At 42.1% G+C, this 11,620-nt stretch overlaps 1 long non-coding RNA gene across 1 annotated transcript; it reads right to left on the bottom strand.

The window, feature by feature from the left end:
• Positions 1 to 6,785: 6,785 nt before the first annotated feature.
• On the bottom strand, positions 6,786 to 8,758 carry LOC125548311 (uncharacterized). The gene is made up of 4 exons (XR_007300983.2): positions 8,548 to 8,758; positions 8,223 to 8,472; positions 7,623 to 7,682; positions 6,786 to 6,990 (listed from the first exon to the last, which is right to left on the bottom strand). It is a non-coding gene; the product is annotated as an uncharacterized LOC125548311 (long non-coding RNA).
• Between the last annotated feature and the right edge of the window lie 2,862 nt (positions 8,759 to 11,620).

Below are 11,620 nucleotides of genomic sequence, written 5' to 3'. Positions count from 1 at the left end.
GAGTCGGTTTACTTACCGTACCACGTACATACCCCTTTTTCAGGGTTCTGGAGTGTTTCGGGAGGTTTCCCTTATGTGCTCTTGTAGTTTCATAGTTTGGATAATATTGGTTTCAACATTAATGGGTGTGTCTGAGATATAATTTTTATTTTTTCCCCATTAACCACCTTCGGATTATTGCCTTCGGCGTTGTTTATGTTGATAGCTTCAGAACAATAAACTTCTTTAACGATATACGGTCCTTCCCATTTAGAGGGAAGCTTTCCTGCAAAGAATCTTAAACGGAAGTTGTATAATAAAACTCGATCTCCTATTTTAAATCCCGTTCTTTGGATTCTTCTATCGTGCCATCTTTTAACCTTTTCCTTAAATAACTTAGAAGTTTCATAAGCTTGTGTCCTCCATTCATCTAAAGAACTAATATCAAATAACCTCTTTTCACCGGCAAGTTTGAAAACATAGTTAAGTTCTTTAATTGCCCAATATGCTTTATGTTCTAAATCAAGAGGTAAATGACATGCTTTTCCATAAACCATTTTATAAGGGGACATACCCATAGGATTTTTATAAGTAGTTATGTATGCCCACAATGCATCATCAAGTTTCTTAGACCAGTTCTTTCTAGATCTACTAACACTCTTTTGCAAAATTAGCTTTATTTCTCTATTGCTCAATTCAACTTGACCACTACACTAAGGATGAAAAGGTGATGCAATTCTATGGTTGACATCATATTTAGCAAGGAGTTTATGGAAAGCACCATGAATAAAATGTGAACCACCACTCACTCATTAAATATCTAGGGACCCAAACCTCCGGAAAATAACTTCTTTAAGCATTTTAATATATGTGTTATGATCAGCACTACTAGTTGCAATAGCTTCTACCCATTTAGTAATATAATCAACAACAACTAGAATATGTGTATACCCATTAGAGGAAGGAAAAGGTCCCATGTAATCAAATCCCCAAACATCAAATGGTTCAATAACAAGTGAATAATTCACAGGAATTTCCTGACGTCTACTAATATTACCAATTCTTTGACATTCATCACATGATAAGACAAATTTACGTGAATCCTCCAAGAGAGTAGGCCAATAAAAACCAGATTGTAATACCTTATGTGCAGTTTTGTCTCTAGCATGGTGTCCTCCATATGCCTCAGAATGACACTTCCATAGGATTTTTTCTTGTTCATGCTCAGGTACACAACATCTAACAAGACCATCTAATCCTTCTTTATAAAGATGTGGTTCATCCCAAAAGCAATGTGTCAAATCAAAGAAGAACTTTTTCTTTTGTTGGTATGTGAAACTAGGTGGTATATATTTAGCAACAATGTAATTAGCATAGTCTGCATACCAATGAGTATTACCAGAAGCATTTATAATAGCTATTTGTTCATCAGGAAAACTATCATCAATAGGCAGTGGGTCATCAAGAACATTTTCCATTCGAGACAAATTATCAGCTACAGGATTCTTAGCTCCCTTTCTATCAATAATATGCAAGTCAAATTCTTGCAGTAAAAGAACCCACCTAATTAACCTAGGTTAAGCATTTTTATTTTAAAGATATTTAATAGCAACATGATCAGTGTGAACAATCACTTTAGAATCAACAATATAAGATCTGAATTTATCACATGCAAACACAACTACTATTAATTCTTTCTCAGTGGTAGCATAATTTCTTTGAGCACTATCTAGAGTTTTACTAACATAATGGATAACATTTAATTTCTTATCAACTCTTTGTCCAAGAACAACACCAATATCATAGTCACTAGCATCACACATAATTTGAAAAGGAAAGTTCCAATTAGGTGGTTGAACAATGGGTGCATAGGTTAAGGCTTTCTTAAGTATTTCAAAGGCTTCTACGCAATCATCATCAGAACAAATGGAACATCTTTTTGCAAAAGATAAGAGGCCTAGAAATTTTATAGAAGTCTTTAATAAACCTTATATAGAAACCAACATGACCAAGGAAACTTCTTATACCTTTAATACCTTTAGGACATGGCATTTTATCAATTGCATCAACTTCAGCTTTATCTACTTCAATACCTCATTCAAAAAAAATTCCCCAAGACAATACCTTCATTAACCATAAAGTGGCACTTCTCCCAATTCAAGACAAGATTAGTTTCTTCGCATCTCTGCAAAAATCGATCAAGTTTTCTTAAGCAATCATTAAAAGAAGTCCCGTAAACAGGAAAATCATCCATGAAAACCTTAACAATCTTTTCACAAGTCAGAGAATATATCAGTCATACATCTTTGAAAGGTGGCATGTGCATTGCATAAACCAAATGGCATATGTCTATAAGCATAAGTTCCAAAAGGGAAAGTAAAAGTAGGAATCTCTTATTCTTCTTTTGACACAGGTATTTGGGAGAAACCAGAATATCCATCAAGGAAACAACAGTGTGTGTGCTTAGACAATCTTTCTAACATTTGATCAATAAAAGGCAAGGGGTAATGATCTTTTCTAGTAGATTTATTTAATTTCCTAAAATCAATTGCCATCCTATAACCAGTTACAATTCTTTGTGGGATAAGTTCATTTTTATCATTAGGAACAACGATAATGCCTCCTTTCCTTGTGACAAAATGAACGGGACTTACCCATCTACTATCAGCTATGGGATAAATTATACCTGCTTTGAAAAGCTTCAATATTTCAGTTCTTACCACATCTTTCATCTTAGGTTTCAATCGTCATTGCTGATCAACAACTGACTTAGCATCAGGCTCCATATTAATCTTGTGCTGACATAGAGTGGGACTAATGCCCTTAATATCATCAAGAGTATATCCAATAGTGGCACGGTGCTTCTTCACAATTTTTAGTAATCTCTTTTCTTCATGCTCTGAAAGGTTAGCACTAATAATAACATGATATATCTTCTTTTCATCAAGATAAGCATATTTCAATGTATCAGGCAGTTGTTTCAACTCAAACATAGGATCAACTTTAGGTGGAGGAGGACCTCCAAGAGTTCAACATGCAAATTGTGTCTAAGAATAGGTGGTTGATCAAAGAAAATCTTATCTATCTCATTTCTTTCGTTCATATGCATATCATTTTCATGGTGTAGCAAATATTGTTCTAATGAATCAGTAGGAGGTACGACAATAGAAGCAGGACTAACAATTTCATCCTTACTGGGCAATTCTTTATCATGAGGTTGTCTCCGGAATTTAGAGAAATTAAACTCATGACATACATCACCAAAGTTAAACACTGACAGTTTCTTTATTGTAATCAATATTAATATTAACTGTATTCAAGAAATGTCTACCAAATATAATGGGGCAAAAATCATCTTGTGGAGAACATAGAACTAGAAAATCATTAGGGTATTTGATCTTTCCATGCAAGACTTCAACATCTCTAACAATCCCAAGCGATGAAACAGTATCTCTATTCGCAAGTTTAATTGTAACATCAATGTCTTCTATCTCAACATGTGCAGTATCATTCATGATCTCTTGATATAAGGTAAACGGAATAACACTCACAATAGCACCCAAGTCACATAAACCATGATAACAATGGTCTCCTATTTTAACTAAGACAACAGGCATGCAACCAATAGGCCTAGTATCAGGCTTAGTAATTCTAGTTGCTTCATCTATACCAATATAAAAAGACCCAAAGGGGCAGATCCAAACCATCTCGACCGTCAAATCATTCTATCTAGCGGTTCAAATCGCTTCAATGTTGAGCACCAAACATGTTTAACGCTCTAATTATCCACCATTGCCATTGGTTATAAACACGTTTTGACTCAATGCTATCCCATAAAATCTGTCATGTAATTAATATCCTACCATTCCCGCGTAAAAAGTAATTGATATCTTACCAAATACCAACGTGCAACAGATATATCTTACCTAATATAAGATGCAACTAATATCCTACCTAATATAAACGTGCATTGCACGTACATTATTACTAGTTATAGAAGTAAATAACATGCCATCAATATTATCAACCAAGAGATCTTTAACCATAACAAAATTAGGTTCAACTTTAATTTGTTCAAAGGGTCTAGGTGCTCCAATATTACTTTTGTTAACTATTGGGGATATAAGCCCACGGTGTGACCCACCCAGGAGGGGTCGGGTTACACTGTTGGCGACTCATAAGTGAAAGCCTAAGAAGGCCCAAGATTTAAGAGCTTGGAGGCGGCTTATAAGATGGGCCTATTGAAGGCCCAAGACCCGAAGATGGGTGCTACTTCTTGAGCTTGCGTTGGTTTTTCCCTTGAAGAGGAAAGGGTGATGCAGCAAAGTAGAGATAAGTATTTCCCTTAGTTAAGAACCAAGGTATCAATCCAGTAGGAGAAGAACGTGCAAATCACCAATACATGCACAAACAATCAAACACTTGCACCCAACACGATAAAGAGGTTGTCAATCCCTTCATGGGCACTTGCAAAGGTGAGATCTGATAGAGATAGATAAAACTAAACAAAAGATAAAGTAAATATTTTGGGGTTTTTTGGTCTATAGATCTAAAAATAAAAGATTGCAAAATAGTAGATCGGAAACTAATCTAATGGAAAATAGACCCGGGGGCCATAGGTTTCACTAGAGGCTTCTCTCATGAAGGCAAATAATATGGTGGGTGAACAAATTACTGTCGAGCAATTGATAGAAAAGCGCAAAGTTATGACGATATCCAAGGCAATGATTATGCAATATAGGCATCATGTCTGTATCAACTCGACCCACTCCTGCCTGCATCTACTACTATTACTCCACACATCAACCGCTATCCAGCATGCATCTAGAGTATTAAGTTCATAAAGAATGGAGTAACGCCTTAAGTAAGATGTCATGATGTAGAGGAATAAACTCATGCAATATGATATAAACCCCATCATTTTATCCTCGATGGCAACAATTCAATACGTCTACCCCTACTTTGTCACTGGGTGGAATCACGCAAGATTGAACCCAAAGCTTAGCACCTCTCCCATTGCAAGTAAAACCAATCTAGTTCGCCAAACCAAACCGATAATTCGAAGAGAAATACAAAGATACCAAATCATGCATATAAGAATTCGAAGAAGATTCAAATAATATTCATAGATAAGTTGATCATAAATCCACAATTCATCGGATCTCGACAAACACACTGCAAAACAAGATTACATCGGATAGATCTCCAAGAACATCAAGGAGAACATGGTATTGAGAATCAAAGAGAGAGAAGAAGCCATCTACACTACCAAAAGAAGACACATCCGTGACATTTTGGGCCAAATAAATTTTTTTCTATCATGCTTATGACACTTCTATGATGATAATTGTGACAAAACCCGGTATCATCATAGATGTGGTGGGCTCCTACTTCTATGACAAAAAATCATGACAGAAAATGGGCTTTTCATCCTGGGCGAGCCGGAGACGCAGCTGCATGACATTCTTTGGGCCGTCCATGATGGAGAAAACCATGGTAGAAGCAAGGGTGAGGAAAATATCAGGGAGTTCCCGGTTACGGTGGGTGATCGGGGGCCAAGCGATGCATGTTTCTCTCGTACACATAGGCGCGTGGGTGCGAGCGTCGGGCTCTAACTGAACCCGAGCGATTGCACTGCAGGCTACACGATACTGAACCCGAGCGATCGATCGATGGCTATTAACTGAACCCGATCGAGCGATTCCTTCACTACTGCTGCTAACTGAAGCCGATCGAACACTGTTGCCTCCTTCCCTTGATGAACAATGAGCGTTGTTGGGGGTTTGGATGAACAGTTCCCGGTGGGGGGTTGGATGAACAGGACCCCGTGGTAGTAGAGGCCGTTGCCGCTGGATGAACAGTACCCCGACCGATCAAGCCGGTGGAGGGCTGGATGAATAGGACCCCATGGAGGGCTGGATGAACAAGACCCTGTGGAGGCTGGTTGAACAGTAGCCGGTGGAGGGCTGGATGAACAATAGCCCGTGGAGGGGTGGTTGAACAGGACCCCGTGGAGAGGGTTGGTTGAACAGTAGCCGGTGGAGGAGCGGTGGAGGCTGGATGAACAGGAGACCGTGGATGAACACTCGCAAGTGGAGGCTGGAGGAGGTCGACGGTGGATGAACATGAGCCCGTGGAGGCAGTCGACGGTGGATGAATAGTACCCCATGGAGGCAGTCGACGATGGAGATGAACAGTATCCTGTGGAGTCCCGTTTTGCGGTACGCCACACCCCTCCCGATGAACAGGACCACCGTTTCGACTGTAGCGCTCCAACACAAGTCCGTTTCCTCCGTTTTACGATATGCCACGTCCCTCCCGATCAACAGGACCCCGTTTCGACTGTAGAGGTCTGTTTCCTCCGTTTTGCGGTACGTCAGACCCCTCCCAATGAATAGGATCCCGTTTCGACTGTGGCCGGTCGAACACAAGGCTGTTTCCTCCGTTCTGCGGTACGTCAGGCCTCGTTTCCATCGGCTGTTCCGTCCAAGCCGGTTGGCTCCCGATGAACACGACGACACATTCCGTTCTGACCCAGCCGGTTGCATCCCCATGATCATGACGATGGCACAGCTTCTCCGTTCCGACCCAGCCATGTACACGAGCCCTGGCCATACGTATGCGCGAGTATGCGTTCGAGACCTCGCCCGTATGTACATACGTGACCGTATTTACTTTCTTGCACCCTGCCGATGTACGTACGTGTACATGCTACGTGGTGTAACGACCCGGACCTGATAAGATTCAATGTCTTTGTGCTCACTGTGCTAGTCCCTGGACCGACTCGCTAGCACACACAGTACATATGAATATCAAATAACAAGTCCATCATTTACTATAACGTATGATCCAGAATTCATAAAGTATTACAAACTAAGTAGCACATAGTTAGCTTTATTCAATAATAGCGGAAATGTAGCATAATAGATGATGAGTCCCATCAATGCCCACTGGCGAAAATGCTGAGTGAAACTCACGACCCTACTGTATCTCACTGATCATCTGAAAATCCTGCAACATGATAAGTTGCAGCTACAAAGGGTCAATAATTGAATGTATTGGCAAATCACATAATATGATATAGCAAACCTACATCCACAAAGCAATGTATGACAAACAAAACACACAAGTTAGTTTCAAGAAAAATGTCTTCACCTACATCCACTAACTGAACTTACAACCGCCTCTAACTTATTCGCCCAAGATAACCCCAAAGATTCTAAGTAAAGATGACAAGAACTTCAAAAGTATCTCTCAAGTGCGCTCTGTCAGTGGCGCATTCTGTAGGAACAATAGAGCGCTCTGACAAGGATGCATTCACCTCATTTAAGTTCTGAAAACTATACCTCGCCTCAAGTGTGCTCTATCAATGGCGCATTCTCTAGGGACAATAGAGCGCTCTGCCAATGACGCATTCACCTGGTTAATAATCCCGAGCCTACGGCTATAAACACTCACCACTTTCATGGATCACTCGACACATGCCCACGTCTACCATAGCAAGTTGTTCACACCATCAAATAACACAATTAATACCAAACATGACAAAACGGGATACACATATCAGGCCAAACATATATCATAGCATAAAACCACATGCATAGCAGACTATAGGATGAGCAAAATCAAAAGTGCAAACTTGCCTTGAACGGTGTTGAAGTACTACAGCGCTTAGTCCTGATCTGCTTCGCACTCGGGACAATCTATACGGTTAACGAAGGCACCGATAAATAAACCGTACTCACATAACGTCACAATAAAGTAAACAACAAGGAATTCAAATAAAAACTTAAATAACAGAAAATGTCAGTAGGTATATCTTATCTACATGCTAGTAGGATCACAATGCAAAAAGAATCAACTAATTCGGATATACGGTTTGAAAGATATAGCCTCTGGAAGGTTAAATTCAAATTTGAGCAAATTCAAATTTAAACAGTTCAAAAATTATATTGGATAGGTGTTCTGGATAGAGGGGATTATGATGAAGAATTTGACGTTGGTTTCATTAAATTTGAACAAAGAATGCAAAAGTTATGAAGGTTTGAAAAATAGGAACAAATCTGTTCTTTCCCTATTTAAAACAAAATCATTGCCACCAGGCGGGCTTCTATTGGTTCGGATGTGTTCACTGTGGAGTCTAAATAGCGAACGGTCACAAGATAAAGAAAAACGGTTTGAAAAAAAACACATGATCTAGTCCTTGTCGTTTAAAGAAGATCGGACGGATGGGAGACGCTCACCGCGGAACAAAGGGAAAGGCATCGCCGGACTTGGCGAAGAAGACCTCGGCGGCTCGGACCTCGACGGTGGAGACGTTTGCGGTGGTCCCCCGAGCTCAAGAAGGACTCTACTGGAGGCGGACATTCCTGTAGACGTTGAATTCGTTCTCTTCTGCGACGGTCCCGTCCTCTGGTGGTGATGACGTGCGGCTGAAGTCGCAGCGACGGCGAGGGCTCCTGATCGAGCTCTATTGAGTCGTTCCAGGGGTTCCTGTGCGAAGTAGGATGCCAGGATGGTATATGAGATCATGGAGAAGAAATAGGTGGAAGAGGAGATGCTGGGAACCTTCAGAGACGATCGAAACGACGGCGAAAGCTTCTGTCGGGCACGCAACTCCGACGAGATCCGATCTTCTGGTACGGGCGAGATAGGGCATGGGAGCGAGGGGTTTTGCCAAAAATCGGCAGAGGAGGGGTTGGCGATCTTAAATAGCATCAACTCGTGTGTGGAGTACAAGGATCGATCGAATCGGGCGCGGATTGAATCGGGACATGTTGTCCAGGACAAACACGTCCGAGGAAGGGGATGACATCGCGGGCCCGGGCTTCGGTGTGCGCGGGGCTGCGCTGCTTAGCGCGCGCGGGCGAAGGACAGCAAACGGGCTGCGCTGGGCTGCCCGACGGCACTGTGCACGCATGTTTTTTCAAACTCAGCTACAGGAATTAAAATAGCTAAATAAAATACAAAAAACTAATAAAATCACAAAAGCACACAGTAAAATATTTGTACTAATATATAAAACAGTGAACAATTTTACAACACCAATGCATCTTTGAAAACTTATTTTATGCAATAGGAACATACAAAGAGCATTATAATAACAACTATATAATAATTTTGGTTTTCTAAAATTTTCCCAAAAATAAATCTTGTGAAATCCAAACAATATTCTTAGCATTTTCCAACTACACTTAATAGGGGAGAAGTCATATTATCTCCACTCCAAAATTTTGCCTTGAGTTGAAAAACACTTTGAATATTCAGAAAATTCAAATATGCATAGAAATCATGAAGAAAAATAACGGTCCTATTAACATACCAAATTTGAAAATTTGGGATGTTACACGTGCGCGCCTCTACTACGACACGTGCCCTTCCTTACACGGCAACGGTTCATCGCTGCAGCCTATAGACAGGCCGATCATATGTACATACACGTTCGTGACTAGAATGAGAACGCTATGTATACTTCCACCAGGTGGGTCCCAACTGTCACACACTTCCTTACGTGCGAAGATGTAGCTGGTGGGTCCCAGCAGTCAGCGGGGCGAATCAATTTTTTTTTTGCCCGTAATATGGACGCACTTCCTTGCGTGCAAAGATGTAGCTGGTGGGTCCCAGCAGTCAGGGAGGAAATATTTTTTTGCGAAATACGGTGGCCCGTTCGGTGGGTCCCTACTGTTAGGTGGAGGAATAATTATTTTGCGTGTAATAAGGAGGCACTTCCTTGCTACGGTCGTGCATCAAGCTGTCAGTCTCTCCACATACAGTACTCTTTCGATGGAAGTCGTTCGTTGAGCATATTGACCACGCCGCGCCGAGAGCACCAAGGCAGTGGACGACGGCGAGACCTAGGAAGGGGACGACGCAGAGCTGGGGAAGACGCGGAAGTGGATGCCCACGCGGGGACGAGTACGAGGGTTCACTGGTTCAGCTGCGGAGTGAGGCTGTCGTCACCGCAGGGCCTGGCCAGCGGTGGGAGTAGTAGGGGGCGGTGAGACGTCCGCGGCAGCATAGCCGGCCACGGGAGGAAGAAGCAGGCGGCACAACCGGCGCTGCTTTGGGCGGCTGGAGCAAGAAGACCAGAGGTTGAAAAAGCACTGCGGCCGTTGGATGGTCATCGTACGGTCACTAGAGCTAGAATCGTTCATATTGACTAAGTTGACAAAGCCCTCCATCCCTGTCAACTTAGTAGGCCCACAAGTCAGCCTCCCACTATGTTGGGTCCCAACGAGAAGGGGGACTATTCATTTTTTATGCGTAATAAGGAGGCACTTCCTTGCGTGCGAAGATATAGCTGGTGGGTCTGACCTGTCAGCGGGGGAACGTTTTTTTCGTGAAATATAGAGGCCCTTCCGATGGGTCTCAGATGTTAGGTGGACGAATCATTATTTTGCATGTAATAAGGAGGCATTTCCTTGTGTGCGGCCATGGACCCAGTGGTCAGCCTCTTCACGTACAGTTCATGTCCGATGGATGTCGTTCGTTGACCACGTTGATCACGCCGCGTCGAGAGCACCAAGGCGGTGGATGACGGCGAGGCCTAGGAAGGGGACGACGCAGAGTCGGGGAAGATGCGGAAATGGATGCCCACGCAGAGAGGAGTACGAGGGTTCACTGGTTCGGCTGCGGTGTAAGGCTGCCGTCGCCGCAGAATAACAGGGGGTGTGGGTGAGTAGAGGGATGGCCTGGCCAGCGGTGGGAGTAGTAGGGGCGGTGAGGCCTTTGCGGCAGCACAACCGGCCATGGGAGGCAGGAGCAGGCGACACGACCGGTGCTGCTTTGGGAGGCTGGAGCAAGAAGACCAGAGGTTGAAGAAGCACGACGGCCGTTGGATGGACATCGTACGGTCACTGCAGCTAGAATCGTTTATAATGACTAAGTTGACAAAGTCCTTGGTACGCGTCAACTTAGTAGGCCCACAGGTCAGCCTCCGAAACGGTGCGCCCCAGACGTCAGGGGGAGGAATCATTTTTTGGCGGCTAAAGTTAGAATATCCGAGATTGAAGAAGAAACACGACATTCGTTGGATGGACATCCAACAGCCACTGCTGCTAGAACCGTGTGTTGACTATAAGTTGACAAAGCCTTGCATAAGCATCAACTTATTTTCTTTAGGGACGCGTCAACTTAGTAGGCCCACAAGTACGTGGCAGAGAACTTATAGCCCACTTGCAATTTATAAGAATGTACATCCCATTTTTGAATTCTAATGGAAATTACTATAGCCTATTTGCAGTTTGTTAAAAGTACAACCCATTTTCTAGCAAGGACAATGATTAATAATTTCAACCAACCGTTCAAAACAGAATTCAAAAAAAATTCCCACATTTTGATGGGATCCAAAATATTTTTATCCCGAAATTTCTAGTCAGATTAAAAACAATTTCAATATAAATTTGTATTACGTAAAAATCCAACGAAACATTGCGCGCACAACAATTAATGAAATTAAAATTTTCAAAATCCAAAAATAATATTTTATAAACTAATTACGTGTTTGGTGCATTTTTTATAGTTACTGCCCAGTTTTTATAATTACATCCCATTTAATATTTGTTAAAGCCCATTTTCCTATTAAGCCAAATGCATCCCTCCTAGGAAAGATTTGCAGCCCAGCGGGGCGAAGAATAACAAG

This window comes from Triticum urartu, chromosome 3A (genome assembly GCF_056163025.1).
Source record: "Triticum urartu cultivar PI428250 chromosome 3A, HENAU_Tu73, whole genome shotgun sequence".
In the NCBI taxonomy this organism is placed as follows: domain Eukaryota; kingdom Viridiplantae; phylum Streptophyta; class Magnoliopsida; order Poales; family Poaceae; genus Triticum; species Triticum urartu.
This window is presented reverse-complemented; position numbering and strand designations above follow the sequence as displayed.